General features: G+C 49.1%; 1 pseudogene; it reads left to right on the forward strand.

Moving 5' to 3' along the window:
- Window positions 1–602: 602 nt before the first annotated feature.
- On the forward strand, window positions 603–1,264 carry LOC127195142 (40S ribosomal protein S23-like; annotated as a pseudogene).
- The last annotated feature ends 15,641 nt before the right edge of the window (window positions 1,265–16,905 follow it).

Genomic DNA, 16,905 nt, shown 5'->3' on the forward strand with positions numbered 1-16,905 from the left:
TAGAACTTAACATTGTAGTTTTAAGAATTACATAGGCAGCTGGGCGCAGTGTCACATGCCGGTAATCCCAGCACTCGGGGAGGCAGAGGCAGGCAGATCTCTGTGAGTTCAAGGCCATCCTGGTCTACAAAGCAAGTCCAGGACAGCCAAGACTACACAGCCTTGTCTTGAAAAAAAAGGAGAGAGAGAGAGAGAGAGAGAGAGAGAGAGAGAGAGAGAGAGAGAGAACTACATAAGTACAATACTTTAGCACATTGTAATGAAATATAATACAAAGATCTATACCAATGTAAGATTTTTTGGCTTATTAATGTTCTTGGTCTAGATGTATATTCAATAATCTACCCTTTTACTTATCATTCTTAGAAACACCTTTAAAATAATAACAAACATCTATCAAGCCACAGAATAACCAAAACCCATGCACCACCACACCCTTAGGAATGGGGGGGTAGTTTTCTTACACTGTTTCCTGTTGATTTGGGATGTAGTTTTTCTTTTTTTGGAGGGGGCATAGAAAATTAGGATATTATCCAGTCTTAAGAACGTTAGAATAAGAACATTAGCCTCTCTCTTTCTCTCAGGCCCATGGCGGTGGCAAGATGGGCAAATGTCGTGGTCTCCACACTGCCAGGAAACTCCGCAGTCACTGACGTGACCAGAAGTGGCATGATAAACAATACAAGAAAGCCCACTTGGGCACTGCCCTGAAGGCTAATCCTTGGAAGTGCCTCTCATGCAAAGGGAATTGTGCTGGGAAAAGTAGGGGTTGAAGCCAAGCTGCCAAATTCTGCTCTCTAGAAGTGTGTCAGGGCACAGCTCAGCAAGAATGGCAAGAACGCCAGGTATGGTGGCGCACGCCTTTTATCCCAGCACTTGGAAGGCAGAGGCAGGTGGATCTCTGTGAGTTTGAGGTCAGCCTGGTCTACACAGTGAGTCCTGAACAGACAAGGCTACACAAAGAAACCCTGTCTTTAAAAACCAAAAACCAAAACAAAAACGAAAAACCAAAAACCAAACCAAAACAAAACAAACAAAAAAAAAAAAACCCAAAAAACTGAATGACAAGAAGCTCACAGTGTTCACACCTGATGATGGCAGCTTGAACTTCATTGAGGAAAACGATAAAGTTCTGGTTGCTGGATTTGGTCAAAAAGGTCATGCTGTAGGTGATATTCCTGGAGTCCAATTTAAGGTTGTTAAAGTAGCTTATGTGTCTCTTTTGGCCTTGTACAGAGGCAAGAAGGAAAGACCAAGATCATAAATTTTGACAATGCAAACACAGCAATAAACTTTCATATTCTGGGGGGAAAAGTTAGCTGTAACTTTTGCTGTCCAGTCTTTGAATGCTGGTCACCTTGCACACACAGTTGGGAAACAGAGATGAGTTCTGATGCCTGCCTCACTTTCTCCCTTTTACTTGGTTCAGGACCCCAACTCCTAGGACTAGGCCAATATGTTCACGATCGATCTTGTCACCTCTGTGAACCCACATCTAGGAAACTGATACACCCAGAGGCTTACCTCCTGGGTTTTTTCTAGATCCTGTCCAGTTGCCAGCCAATAGTAGACTAAACAGAATTCATGTTAAAGGCGAGCCCAGGTATACTACGTGGCCGTGCCCACATGGGACAGAGATGGGATACATGAGGTCACCACTCTATACCGCCCTCATGGATTTTTAAAAAGAGAATTTAAAAATTATTTATAATTCTCTCTCTCTTTCTCCTCTCTCTCTCTCTCTCTCTCTCTCTCTCTCTCTCTCTCTCTCTCTCTCTCTCTCTCTGTCTCTCTGTGTGTGTGTGTGTGTGTGTGTGTTTGTGTGTGTGTGTGTGTGTTCGTATGGATGTGTGCTTGTGTCCAGGTGCATAAGAAGGCCAGAGGCATTGGATTCCTTGGAGTTGCAGTTGCAGACAATTGTGAGCTTCCACGTGGGTGCTGGGAACTGAGCTTGGGTCCTCTGGAAGAGCAACAGTGTCCTTAACCACTGAGCTATCAGTCCAGCCCTTTGTGCTAGGTCAAGTGCAAAGCTTTGCCCCTGGCTTCCAGAAGTAGGAACAATAAGCGAAGAAGACATTCTCCCGGGAGTTCCCTGCACCCATCCTCCCTCCTCCCCTAGGGGCACAGCTCATTCTTAGCATCAGATGACCAAGAACACTATTTCAAACAGTGTGCTCTCCTCCTGTGTTCTCCTCGGCTCCTAAGACTTCCTAGCTCTGACTCACACCCTTCAAGTCCTTCATCTGGGTCTACCATTCCCTTGGCCCCAGGACTTCCAGGATTAGTGGCCTTGCTTGGGATCTGTGTTTCGTCTATCAACTATGCTGCCTTTATTTATCTCTGATCCATTTGCCCATTTCATTAATGAAGAGTTGTCTATTGCCGAGATAATCACTCTTCCCAGCATGCTGCTTTGAGAAAGTGCCAGCTAAGGGCAGAGATCTGACATTTGAGTCAGAGGCTGTGACTCAACGTGGGGCCAGGTGAGATTTGCAGAAGCATGTTTGCCCTGTTGGAAAGAGCTGGCTGGGACATCTTTAAAATCACGGTTTGTCAGGGCCAGGGCTTCATGCTGGTGGTGCCCAGAGAAACCACAGGACACAAGGGTTCCAGACACACACGGCCGCGTGCACATGCATGAACACATGCACATACTTTATACTCGTGTTACAGAAGACTGGACAGGCTAGGGAGGTTCTCTGACTCAGCCAGGCCCAGCTGAGGTTATTGGGAAGACAGTGGACCTAAGGTCAGGGCCTCAGTACCCACATAAAAAGCTGAATGTGGCCAGGTGTTGGTGGTGGTGCATACCTTTAATCCCAGCACTCAGGAGGCAGATGCAGGCAGATCTCTCTGTCAGCTGGTCTACAAAGAAAGTTCCAGGACAGCCAGAGATGCAGAGAGAAACTTGTCTCAAAAACAAAAACAAACAAAAGCTGGGTGCGGCTGTATATTCTTATAATCCCAGCCCTGGAGAGACAGAGGCAGGCGGATCCCTGGGGCTTGCTGCCCAGCCAGGCAGCTAAATCAGAGAACTGCAAACTCAGTGAGAGACTCTGCCTCAAAAGTATAAAGTAGCTGGGCGTGGTGGCACACGTCTTTAATCCCAGCACTGAGGAGGCAGAGGCAGGCGAATTGCTGTGAGTTCGAGGCCAGCCTGGTCTACAAAGCGAGTCTAAGACATCCAAGGCTACACAGAGAAACCCTGTCTTGAAAAACCAAAAAAGTATAAAGTGGAGAGATTGAGGAAGACTCGATATGAACTTCTGGCCTCCACATGCATGTGTGTGTCTATGCACTTACACACACACACACACTCACATGCACACGTACAGACACTAGGTACAGCAGGCTGGGCTGTGAGGTGGCTGGCCAGAGGGTGCGTTCTGGGACTTCCTTGCAGGGTATCTTTACACTGTGGGAGTAGCAGGGAGTACCAGGCTCCAGGCAGCCTTGAGCTTAGTACATTTTGCCTTCAACTCACTTGTAGGATTTATTTCTGCTAGCATATTTACTTAAATTTGGCTCTAGCTAGTGTTAAAATTAGCAGGCATTCCTTAAGAAGGTGCCCTGGCAGATGGAAGAGGCTCAGAAGCAAGCCTAAAGCCGCAGGAAGCTTGCCCGAGAGGCAGCGTCAGCCACAGATCATCCCCAAAGTAGCGTCTCCATGGAGGCTGAGAACTCACAGCTGCTGGCAGGTTCCAAGGAAGGTGACAGGGTTGATGTAGCCCATAAACACGGAGAAGGCAGGCGGGATTCAGTTCATTGATTCAGAAAGGCATTGGCAGGGGTGGGGCTGGGTGGTAGAGCTCACTGTGGCTCAGCTGGCAGAGCTCTTGCCTGGCATGCAAGAGGGCCCGGGTTGGATCCCCATCACTGCACAAACTGGGTGTGACGACACAAGTCTCTAATCCCAGCACAGGAGATAGACGAGACAGAAGAGAATCAGACGTTCAAGGTCATGCTCAGCTACATAACAGCCTGAGTTACATGAGACACTGTTTAAAAAAAAAAAATCAGGCAAAAGTCATAAGAGCTGGTCTTGGCGAGCTCCTTCATTTTATAGACAAATTGCAGTTCGGAGCAGAAGGTAACTTGTCCCAATCCCACAGCTAACAAACCACAGACCAAAAGCTGAGTGCATGTCTCATGGTTTCCAGCTCTTGGTCTCCTTCTGCCTGTGTGCTTTCAGTGGGGCCGGGCACCCCTTGGGTGTCTTCTCTCCTGTGAGTGAGAGAGGCATGAGACCAGAGGACAGGGATGAACCAGGCAGCAAAGGGGACGGGTGAGTGGACATGGGACTCTTTGGCCATCTACTTCCCAGCATGTTTCTTTTATCTGGCCTCAGTATATTTATCTGTAAAATGGAACGCTTGGCTCCAATGGGCTGGCCGTGGCAACACGTACCAGACCAGAACATTCTTTCCTGGCCGCTGAGACCTCAGAGATGGGACAGAGCCAGACTCAGGCAACGGGAAGCCATGGCTCCAAGACCGGGAGGCGCCTGGTCCTGGGGTGGCGGTGGGGGCAGAGAGTGGCAGAGTTAGCGCAGTGCCCTCCACCCCAGCTATTTTTACGCCAGAACACTGGACTGCAAGAGGCCTGGCTAAAAATACCAGCAACCAGGCCTGAACATCCTTTCCCCAGAGAGGCAGGCAGAAGCTGGCAAGGAGAGGCTGAGGCAGTTCAGCTTTCTCCGTTGCTCTAAGGTTGGGATACCTCTGGGGCCTTCAGGAACCGACCCTTCTCGTTGAAGACCACAAGAGTGAAGACAGCCCAAGAATAAGCTTGCTTTTGTCATTTCCAGAAATCCAGCTCAGCCCTGTTTTTACACATCCACATTTTAAAAACTCCAGTGTAATGAGTCTACTATGGTTTTATTTTCTGCTTCTCCCACCAGCCGTTTCGTAAGTATTTTATGTTGCCATGAAGCCTCCATATTTGTCATTTTAATGGCTGCATAATATTCCATCTCAGACACTTTCTTTTCCCTAATTGCTGGGCATTTTTTTTAAACCAGTCTTATAAATAAGATTGCCACGGACATCTCTGGGCATGTGGCTTTTTCCTTCTTATTAATTATTTCTGTAAGCTAAGTGCTTAGGCTGACGGGTAAGGCTGCTTCAGCGCTATTTGATGTGGCTTGCCAAATTGCTTCAGAAGTCAGCAAGGGAGGGTGTAATATACAGATACAACTCATGCTGCGAGCCAGTCAGGCTTCAGGGAAATGGGAGCAGGGAGTCAACAGGCGCTACCTCCAGCTCCTGGGGCCTTCCTTCTCTCTCCTCCCTCTTCTCCCATTTCCTACCCTCCCCCCCCCCCGACACCCCTTCCTAGCTTTATTACTTTTCTTTTTAAGGCTGGGTTTTCATGCATCCCAGGCTGGCCTATAAGTCACTATATACCTAAAGATGACCTTGAACTTCTGACCCTCTGCCTCCACCTCCCACGTGCTGGGATGGCAGGTGTGCACCACTGTGCGTGTGGATCTGGGAGTGGAGGCTTTCGTATATGCTAAGCCAACATTCCACCAACTGAACTGCCTCCCATGACCCTCCCTGCTCTTGCTTTCCTCTCCCCCACATCCTGTCCGCTCACAGTTTCTGAGGTCTTCCTTTGTCCCCAGACCCTCTACCAGCTAATTTCCTCACCCACACCCTGGAATCAAAGTCATAATTAGCCCTGTTTTGAAGATGAAGAGACTGGGGTACAAAAAAGACTTAACAAGGTCAAAGGTGCAGACGGGAACTGGTGGGAACTGGCCCTACTTGACCTATCATCTGCCTCACTTCCCACAGGCTCTCATGATGGGTACCAGTGCTCCCTCAGGAAGCTGCTCTAGCCCTTCCTTGTCTTTGGATTCAAACCACCAAGAGGGAAAGCCATACTGGCTCATCTGAACTAGGTGATAGGAACCCTATAAATAAGAGCCCAATAAACTTATAAGTGATGGGGCAGGAGCAGGTAGGAGAATCCAAGACGTACAGGGCCAAGAGAGCTGGCGAGCAACTACAGTGGTGTCCCGGCTTGCACTATGCTAGCAATAAATAAATAAATAAATAAATAAATAAATAAATATTTAATGGCCAGCAAGGTGGCTCGGGTGGAGGTCAGAGGGCGACTCTCAGGGGTCAGTTCCCTCTGTCCTTCTCGTCGGTTCTAGGGATTGAACCCCGAGTGTCAGACTTGGAAGCAACCTGATTCCTGCGCCATCTTGCCAGCCCTTTTAAAATAAAACATTTTAAGATAATCAATCTAGATGTTAACTATTTACATACATGTTTCTTTGATTATTGGCAGAAATGAAAATGTTTTCATATGTTTTCTTTCGAATTTTGTTTACTTGTGTGTGCGTGTATTGCATGTGTGTGCTTGTGGAAGTGCACATGTGCCGTGTTCTGCACATGAAGGTCAGAGGGCATCTCTTAGGAGTCTGTTTTCTCACTTTGTTCAGGCAGGGTCTCTCTGTTTCTCTTGTGTGTGGCTTACTCGGACTAGCCGACCCACCGCATCTGACCCATTATGTGGCTCCCAGGATTTGAACGCAGGTCTTCAGGCTTGCTTGGCTAGCACTCTTACCAGCTGAGCCGTCTCCCCATCCTTGTTCCTTCTTTCCTGTGTGCTTCTTCTCTCTGAGACAAGCTTTATCTTTGATCAAGCTTTGAATTCTGCGGGTATCAGTGTCACGTGGGCTAATGAGATTCTGAGGTGGCTTCAGGTAGAGGGAGGATGGCGGCTCACTAACTTTTCCTTTGTCCCTTCAGCCTCGGAGTGTGGGTGGGGACAGTTAAATGGTTTCCTATCAGTGTTTCTGACATAATACTTGCACTAAACGCTGCTCAGCAGGGACCTTTCTACGCAGGAGAATCTGAGCTTGCTCCTGCCTATGAAGCATCTCATTAGGAGTGAACCACTTTCACTTTCAGGAGAGTGGGTAATGCTACTCGCACTGTGGACCTCTGCCCGGTGCTCCATCCCCTGTCTGCTCTTGGTCATTTGATGGCTTTACCTTATCCCAGTCCTGGAATGACTGTGTATATGCCTTTATGTCAAGGCCCCTGGAACAGAGCTTTTACGTCTGCACCTCCCACAACTTTAGCACTAAATATGATGCCTTCCATCGAAGACAGTAAAACTGGAGGGTAGCACGCTACAAAGGTAATTGCACCTCTGACAGAGACACTGAGGGCTCCAGGCCAGGCCAGGCAAGTGTCTTGGGCCATCAGCAATGACACAGAGGTGTTAGGCAACTAGCTGATCTTCTTCTGTTCGACAGGCAGATAGCTTTGCACTGAACCTACTTTTTCAGCCAGCTGTTGCCAGCTGCAGAAGGTGGGTAGAAGGAGTGGTCAGAGGTGCTGTCTGAAACCAGAGTTCAGGTTTATGTCACCTCTGACTTTGGCCTCTGCAGCTCAGAGCTAGGTCCCAGCCCCCCTGGGAGGCAATATACACTTGATGCTTTGGCTATAGAGCTATGGCTAAGAACTGAATTCTTAGATTCTTCTTTAGAATTGTGATGACCTCTCATGGGATCCTCTTCCACCAGACTCTGGGGACTTTCAGGATGCCCACAGCCAAAGGAGCTGATAAAGCCAGGAGCAATAAATGACACTTCCTCCCTGCAGGCCGCCTAGCTCCATTGGAGCCCTGGTGCCTTGTGTCTCAAACCACAGATTACAACTGCTTTTTAAAATATCTGCTCTTGGTGTGAGGAAGATGGTCCCTCTTGGCTCGCAAGATATTGGTAGACAAAACGTTCTGGGGCTAGCTCCTTGCTCGCCAGGGCCAAGATTGTCAGTTGTATTGTTTTTCTCTATGGTAATGAAATTTTGGGGTGGATGCAGACCTCTCCACCAAAGCCTGCATTTTCCTGCTGCTCCTATGTAGTTAGATGTAGCTATGATTGGGTCCCATCAATGGCATAGCTTTTTCTTACTGGCAGGAATGCAAAGGTCATGATAGGGCCTGATGCAGTCATTTTGGACTGCATGATGAAAGCTGAACACAAAACGCCGAGAAAAGCAGAGCCACAAGAGTGAAGGAACCTGGGCTCCTGAGATTGCTAACCGGCCACATCGATTAATGAAGCCACTCACTTGCATATTGGGGTGGAAGAGAGAACATTGCTCCTGTTTAGCCGTCTGTATTTTAGAGTTTCTTTGCTACAGTGCTATAAGACTCTCGATGAAATGGTCATCCCGGGGCCTCCATAGATATACCTATGGTTACAGGTAGGCCAGAGGAAGCCACGTATTGGTGAACTTTGGTGGTCTCCATCCATCATGGCACTCATACCCTTGTGTGGTCACCCCGCCCTTCCCGATGACTTGTCGGTGACTTGCCAAAGCTCATGGAACATAGGTGTGATGGAGGCAGGAAGAGCTTTGAGGAGTGGGTCTTGTCCTCTTGAAATGTACTTGGTTTTGCTGAGACAGGATCTCAAGTTGTCCAGTCTGGCCTTGAACTCCTGATCCTCCTTGCCTCTACCTCCAAAGTGCTAGGATTACAGATATGTGCCACCACACTGTGTTTTATGTGGTGCTGGGGATCAAAGCTCCAGCTTTGTGAGCGGTAGGCAAACACCCTGCTGATGTGAGGTATACCCTGGCTTATCTCATAGAATTTTCGCTCTGGGATATTTATTCTCCAAGCAGCCGAGCCACAAAGAGAGGCCATGTCAGAAAGAGCCGAGACTCTCTGTATCACATTGCCAGCCAGAGAGAGAAACAATTTGCTGTTGCAGCTTCCAGTACGAGGTCTTGTGGCGTAAAGCCAGGCTGCCCTCGCCACACCCCGTCCAAATTACAGAGACTTACGATCAAATAAATAATTCTTGTTTGAAGCTGCTAGATTTAGGGGTGGCTTGTTACGCAGCATCCGGTGACTGAAGCAAGCACACGTGAACAGCTCAGACCCTTAGCGCTGTCTGGAAAACCCCACTGTGCTCGCTTCTGCATCAAGAGGCAGATGTGGTGTCTTCACTCCTTGACACTAAAACACTACACAGGAACTTGGGATGCTCTGGGAGATTTGGGGGAGCCATAGTCTCTCCCCCACAATCCAGTGATTCCCCTCAACCCCTGCCAGGTGGTCGTGGCTGGACGTATTGCATGGAGTTGTGGCTACAGGTGGAGCTGTGGCCCTCAGGGATGGTACCTGCAAATGCAGCTGAGACTGTGTCTTTTAAATGAAATTTCAGGGCTGTGATGAACTCCACAACTCACATGGGTGTCGGTGCAGGGGAATGGATAAAATAAAAGGATGAATAAATGCACAGTGGACGAAGAGCCAGTCACTGGATCTGAGCAGGGCCCACAGTGAGGCCTAGAAAAGGGTCTCCTGAAAGGGGAGAACCAGTCACAAATCCAAGGTCTAGTGAAGGGATTGCTTTGGGGAATATTAGCCCATTTAAAATATAATTATAGCAGGTAGCATTTACTGAGCTCTTACTATGTGCCAGGAATGGTATGAAGCACTTTATATAAATTACCACCTTAATCATCTCAACGACTCTGGGAAGACGGTAGTAGAACTTTCATCAAGTTTTATGAACCTGAACATAAAGGCCCAGAGAGGTTGGGTAACTTGCCAGAGTGGGCACGGTAAGATTTGAATCTGGGCATTCAGGTGTAAGCACCCCCAAAAGGCACAAGTGGCCATGCTCGGACAGGTAACAAAAGTCCCATTTCCCACCCTTGGAGACAGCCAAGGGCTGGCATGCTTTAGGATACAATACTTAACCTGAGTTTACTGACCTCCTAGGGCCTGGGGAAAGCCTGTGTCAGAGAAGGGTAGGAGAAGGGAGGGGTCTGGGATCCAAAGGCGAGCCAGCAGGGCTTACAGATAAGGCTGCTCTCCCTGCCTGAATACCCTCTCTGGGTGCTCCTACTCTCTCCTCAGGAATGAGCCTGGCCCGCTCACACGTGTCTCTAATGCCAGGTTCCAAGAAAGCCACCTAAATACCTGGTATTTGAGATGTAAAGAAACCGGCTCCCTGTACTTAAGGCTGTGCTAACTTTTCCAATTATAGCGCCCTATTTTCCAAAGTCTAAAATGGACATATGTTATAACTGTCTTGGGCCCCAAGGTTTCAGAAACACCCTTAAGGCTCTTGAAATACAATCATATATTTTAGACTAATTCCTAAAGGGCCAAGTGGGGTTATCCATGACATCTGCCAGCGGGATGCAGATCTGGTCTTTGTTTGTGAATGAGCCTGGAGCGTGGGTCCTCTGCTTTGACCAGCTCTGAACCCTGAGAGACCCAGATGAGGTGGAAATGGGAAAAGACACAGAATGTCCTCAGGGAGCCCCAGGCTGAGATGGACATGGCCTGTTTAGGGAGCTGCAGTCTGAAGGAGGCATGACGGGTCTTCCTGATATCTCAGGTAGACTGTGGGAGCAGTGTCCACGACAACCCAGCAGAAGGCTTGGAATGGCTGGACAGGGCTCTGCGTCTCTGAGATCCACTGCCCTTGGGTGGGCCAGTGTTATGGATGGAAGTCACCTGCAGGGCTAGAGTGTCACCAGCAGGCCGTGCAGGTTGGTGGGGACGATGGAGCTGAGCTGTGAACGTTGACTGGAGCCGTTGTGGCCTCGCGCTGGCTAGCCAGGCCATTTTCTCACGGAGCCCAACTGTGGTTATTAAACATTGATCATGCAGGGTCACAGGCTTTTGGGGCTGTAGCATTTGGCCAGTAGACATGTGAGTAAATGAGCTAGAACTAATCCTGTAGCTAAACTGTGAGGCTTTCAGAAAAGCACACGCCTCACTTGCCTAATCGCTCCGTGGGGGAGATGAGTTATAAAGTGTCAGCCCTTAAACGGCCCTTTCCCTGGGACGGGGAAGCAGCTGTCTTGGAAGCCTAGGCCCTCCTGACACTTGTGAAAAACAGCAGAGCCAACTGAGGAGCTCACAGACCAGCAGCAATTATCAGGAGAGGGAGGAGGTTGCACACAGAGGAGAGAGTCTGGCTGCATCCGGAGAGCTGGCTTTAATTCTGCTTAGTCCACAATTAGCTGGCCATCACCTCAGAAATGGAGTAATACATCTCATCTCCATAGAGACAGACAGGAAAGGGGATCCTGGGTGAAGGGGGACATAACCTTTCCTCAGAGGGTCGCAATCTGAGGAGATCATAGCCTTTCCTCAGAGAGCTCCAGTCTGAAGGGGACATGACCTGTCCTCAGGGACTTCCAACACCGGGTCAGCAGTGTCAATCACTCATCTCATGGGAGTCTTTCAGGTCAGAACCGGACTAGGGCTCATAGGCTCACGGAAGTGTGAGTCATGACAGTGGCCAGGCTGCACTTCCTGGGGACAGGAGTATCGTGACCATGTAGAGGAGGGATAGAAAAGGGACCTGTTAGGGCCTATAAAGCCAACTTCCCAGACCAGAGGCTTTATTTCTAGAACAATCTACTAGAATTCCCATTCCTTGAGAGCAGGATCTGCCTTCTACATTGATTCCATCCCAGAGCCAAGCCTGGTAACATAATAGAAACTCAAAAAATTTTTGCTCAATTAGCTACTGTCCAGTTTTAGTGCCAACACCAACCACCCAAAAGTAACAACTATAAATTCATTAGCTAGTAGAGTGCAAATCCCAATCTTAGTGGGAAAAACCAGCAACGAATTTAGAGGGTGATGGCTATGTAACAAATCTTTCCAGAGATTCTTTTTGTTGACACAGGTCTCCCAGGCTGGAGATGCCCTGCCTCCGCCTCCGCCTCCGCCTCCGCCTCCCCCTCCTGAGTGCTGGAATTACAGGCAGGGGCCACCACTCATCTTCCTAAGCTAGTCTCCTAACAGGCATATGGCCTCCTTTCAGTCCTGTTTTATAAACAAGAAACCTGAGGCATGAGAAGTCACACATACCCGGAGTCACTCTAGGAAACTGCAAAGCTGAGCTGTGAACTCATTCCAGCACAATTCTCCCGCAATTCTTTTTTTTTCTGAATTCCACATAATCTTTTCTTTCTAGTTAGTTTTGGTACTGAGAAGGTAACTCCCCAAATCAGCTTAGCTGTGTGTGCCCCCGGAAAGCCCAGTCCAGACTTGAGAGCGGTCTTGACGACACCAGCCATCTCAACAAATCGTGAGTTATCCTGCAAAGCAAGCATCTGCCACACCAGCCCACCGACCTGGAACATTCCCAGTCATCACTCGGCATATGTGGCTGTGCGTGATTTCCTAGAGCTGGAAAGGCCTAGAAGGCACTGGGCTATCACTTGTGCTGCAAAGTTCCTAACAGAGGCCTGCTGAGGCCTCTCTGCCTCTGGGGGGCAGCTCCGACAGATTCCTCCAGGCTGGGTTGGCAGGGGTCAGCCTCCATGCAGCACTGCTGTCTGTAGGTGCAGCAACAGCCTTTCTCATAACTCTCAAGTTACTGTCCGGGTTGTGTCCTGCCCTCTCTCTTGTTCTTCTCAGCTCTGAAGAGGCACAGCGCAGCAGTCATTTCTTCTTGGGCGGACACTCAGGTTCCTCTGTGTGTGTGTGTGTGTGTGTGTGTGTGTGTGTGTGTGTGTGTGTGTACGTGCGCGCGCGCACGCGTGTATGTGGCTGATGTATTGCTCATCACTAAGTTTTCCAGACGGTCTTCCACTGAACCTGGAGCTCACTGGTTTGGTGAGACTTGCATTGCTGGTGGGCAAGCCCTGGTCACAGGAGCATGCAGCTGTGTTCTCAGCCTTTTATTTTGGGGTGCTGGGGTCCAGTCTCAGGTTCTGCTGATGGCTTTTATTATCCCCTTCTCTGCATAAGAAAGAAGTTGGGGATCTTGCCCAAGGTCACTCAAACCCTCCAAAGTCAGCTAAGATCTGAATCTGGAGCTGTCAGCTCCAAAGAAGATTCATCTGAATTTTGCTGAACCATTTAAAAACATACTGGTTTTTACCATAAAGTTATGAAAAACAATCCACGCCACCCTCTCAGGCTACAGCTCTGTATGTGTCCAGAGCGTCTCCAAGAGGAAGGCAAGAGATTAGCTACGCTCGTGGGTCTCCAGGAACGGACAAGACCAGGAAGGAGGCATCTTGTTCACTATGATCTCCAAGCCCAGGCTGGCCTTTCATTTCTTTATTTCTTTTGCAAAAAAAAAAAAAAAAAAAAAAAAAAATGCACACCAATAATTTTATTAAGTGTTGTTTAGTGTATGCATGGGTGTCCATTTATGCATGAGTGTGTGAGTGCAAGCATGCGAATGCCGCAACATGTACACATGCACCCTGAAGTCAGAAAGCCTGCTGGAGCCAGTTCTTGCCTTTTACCTTGTTGAGTCAGGACATCTTTCATTTATTCTGCTGTACTCCTGGCAACTCTCCAGTCTCCAGTCCCTGCCTCCTATCTTGCTGCCGGAGTGCTGGGATTATAGATGTAAACCGACTCATTTGGCCTTTGCTTGGTTCCTGGGGACTGAACTTGCATTGTCAGGCTTGTTCAGCCTGCTTGCTGAGCCATCTCTCCAGCCCTGAAAATACATTTTAAATTAACAGACATAGAGTTTCCAGGAGCCCATGCCAAAGCTTCCTGTGAGTCAGCATCCATCTCATGGTAGGGCCTTGGCGATTGTGTTAACGGGAATCCCAGGAGGGGGGCCAGAGTCCCCTGTCATAGCTTCCTGGAGCTAGGACCCTATGTGCTCTCTTCTGACTTGATCCTGAGGCTGGTTTAGGTCTCAGCTCTAGCAGCCCTACCAGGGACTGAGGTTACCTGACCAGCGGTGGGAAGCCCCTTCTTTATTATTTTATTATTACTATTTGTTTGTTATTATGTATACAGTGCTCTGCCTTCGTGTATACCCACAGGTCAGAAGAGGGCATCAGATCACGTTACAGATGTTTGTGAGCTGGCATGCAGTTGCTGGGAACTGAACTCAGGACCTCTGGAAGAGCAGCCAGTTCTCTTAACCTCTGAGCCATCTCTCCAGCCCCAGGAAGCCCCTTCTTGATTCTCTCCACGGTCCTGGATGCCTTAGCCCTATCAGCAAGCTGGCAGTACAACCTGGGCTGGGGCCCACAAAAGGTCACACCCACTCTCAGCTCTCTTCACTGACACGGGGACCTACTTCTCTTTGCTTTTCATCCAGGCCCCAAAGTCCTCCAAGGCAGCCAGGTCTGCCTGACTATCTTTCCTTAGACAACATGGTCGCCTCCAGCCACAGAGTTCCAAGCTTGCCATCTTTTCACTGTAGGCTGTAGCTCCAGGCTCTGCTATCCTGTGGTAGTGCATAGGGTTTCTCTGTGTGGAAACAGCTTTGTCTCCCTGGGAGCTGGCAGGGAGCGGGCCAGCATGAGGAAGTCTGCAGCCAGACCACCTGGGTTCTGGACCTGGCTTCATTACACTCAGCTGTGTGGCCCGGGGGCACGCTGGTTATGCTCTGGTGCGAGGAGGAGGAGGAAGGAGTTGGGATGGCTGAAGTTCTGAGAGTAATGTTCGGCCGGTGGGGAGCTCAGAGAGTTCTGGGTAATGTCGCCCTCATTAGCACCCCAGCAGGGAGATTGATAAGGGACATTATTTGGTGTCCTAAGTTCTGGAGTTGTACAATTTGGCTACTAGTTCCAGTTTCCAGCTCTTTCTTTTATCCTCTCAAAACCTGTTTCCTTCCTTCTGTTCTTTCTTTCTTTGTTCTTTTTGGGGGGGGTGTGTTTGTTTGTTTGTTTGTTTTTGTATATATGTATAATACATACATGTGTGAATGAGGAGGCCAGAGGCTGTTGTTGGCCAGTTTTATGTCAACAAGCTGGAACTGGTTTGTAAGAGAGAAGCTCCACGGAGAAAATGCCTCCCCAGATTGGCCAGTGGGCAAGCTTGTAGGGGCATTTTCTTGATGGGTGATTGATGTGGAAGGCCTAGCTCACTTCGGGCAATGCCACTCCTGGCTTCTAGAAGAAAGCAGGCTAAGCAAGGCACGAGGAGCAAGCCAGTAAGCAGTCTCTCCATGGCTTCTGTTTTAGTGTGTGGTTCCAGTGCCTGTGTGGCTTCCCCCCAGTGACAGAGTGGCCTGAGAGTGGTAAGCTGAAACAAATCTTTCCTTCTTTGCGTTGCTATAGGTCATGGTGTTTTCTCACAACAATGGAGAACCTAACTAAGACAGATGTTCTCCACCTTGTTTGTTTGTTTGGGGTGGGTTTCTCACTGAACCAGGAACTCACTAGTTTAGCTAGGCTAGGTGTCTCGGGAGTGCTAGGAATCCCCCAGCCCCGAGGTTATTGATGTATGCCTCTGCCCCTGGCTTTTCACATGAGTGCTAGGGATTTGCACTCAGATCCCCATGTTCACACAGCGAGCCCCTACTTCCTCTTCCTGACTTCCCACGTTACAGTTCCGCTCCACCGTGCCCGGCTCGTCTGTAAGTGAGAATGTCCCCTACTATACAGGGCGGTGGAGGACGGTGCCAGGTACCAAACAGATGTTTAATGACTACCCACAGCATGACTAAGGGCGCGAGGGTCAGGGTGGGAGAAGCCTAATGGGTTGTGCGCACTTGGATTATAGTAAGGATGTGATGGTAGACCTGGCCACATGTGGGTCAAGAGGGCAGGTCAAGATTCTCCCCGGTGCCACGGGGATCATGCCTGAGGAAGACACTAGACTGCGCAGGGACTCATGAGACAGACACATAGCTATCATTGCTGTCAGCAGCAGCACCCCTCCCCCTCCTCCCCCCCACCCCCAACCCCCCCTGCATCAAGGAAGGAGTCAAGTCACAGAAAGGCATCAAAAGTCATGTGTGATGGTTAATTTGAGCATTATTTGTAGACTCCATGGCAGTGGTTCTTGACCTTCCTACTGCTGCGACCCTTTAATACAGTTCCCCATGTTGTGGTGAACCCCCCCAGCCACAAAATGATTCTCATTGCTGCTTCATAACTGTAATTTTGCTACTGCTATGAACCGTAAGGTAAATATATCTGTTTTCTGGTGACCTTAGGCAACCCCTATGAAAAGGTAACTAGATTGCCCCCCAAAAAGGTTGCGACCCACAGGTTGAGAAACATTGCTCTAGAGAGCCACTGAGGAGACAAGCCTCTGGCCACGTCTAGAAAGGGTTGTATAGCTCAGGTTAAGATCTATCCTGAATGTAGGTGGTACCATCCCATGGGCTGAGCAGTCTCTGAATAAAAAGGAGCGGGTGAGCTGAGGCACCAGCATCCATGTCTTTCTTCGCTCCCTGATGCAGTGCAGTGGCGCCTCACACTCCTGGCACCGAGCTTTCTCCATAACAGTAAACTGACACAAAACAAAACAAAAAAAAAGCCCTTCCTTCCTTAAGTTGCTTTTGTCTGGGTATTTTGACCTAGCCATGAGACAAGTATCTGCCTTGAGATCTAGAAAGTGTATCCAGCCATGAGGCGAGCAAACCGGACCTGAAGCTGCTAGAGAGGCCTGAAGGATGACAAGAAAGCCAAAGACGCACCCGTGTGGCTTTACCTGTGACGATGATTCCACTGCTCCCAGAGTCCCTGCTTTGGAGGGGTTGCCCTGGCGCCTTCTTCTATACCTGTTCTGATGCTTTAGCCCTTATTTGGGGGTGCCAATGCTCTCCCTGACTGGAAGGAAAGTAGAAGACACATCATCCCCTGCTGTCCAAGGCCACCAGCAAAGGGCTAGCTTTCAGTGAAACCAGTGACTGATGTCAGGTGCCCAAGGCCAGGCGCATTCCCTCAGCCACATCTTGTCCCGTGGTAATTTATCTACACCCCCCTTTCCACCGAAAACCCCATGAGGTCCAATAGGCAGCTTTTACTACCTTGCTACCACTCCTGGAGAGCCGCAAGGGGTCCATAATGCAATGTTGTCATCTTTAGTTTCCCCCGTGATATAACATGGTGACAGGCAGAAGCCAGATGAGTTAAGCACGTCCATCGGACCAGGCACTGTCCTAGTTTACTCTCTGTTGCTATG

Source organism: Acomys russatus, chromosome 11, assembly GCF_903995435.1.
Source record: "Acomys russatus chromosome 11, mAcoRus1.1, whole genome shotgun sequence".
In the NCBI taxonomy this organism is placed as follows: domain Eukaryota; kingdom Metazoa; phylum Chordata; class Mammalia; order Rodentia; family Muridae; genus Acomys; species Acomys russatus.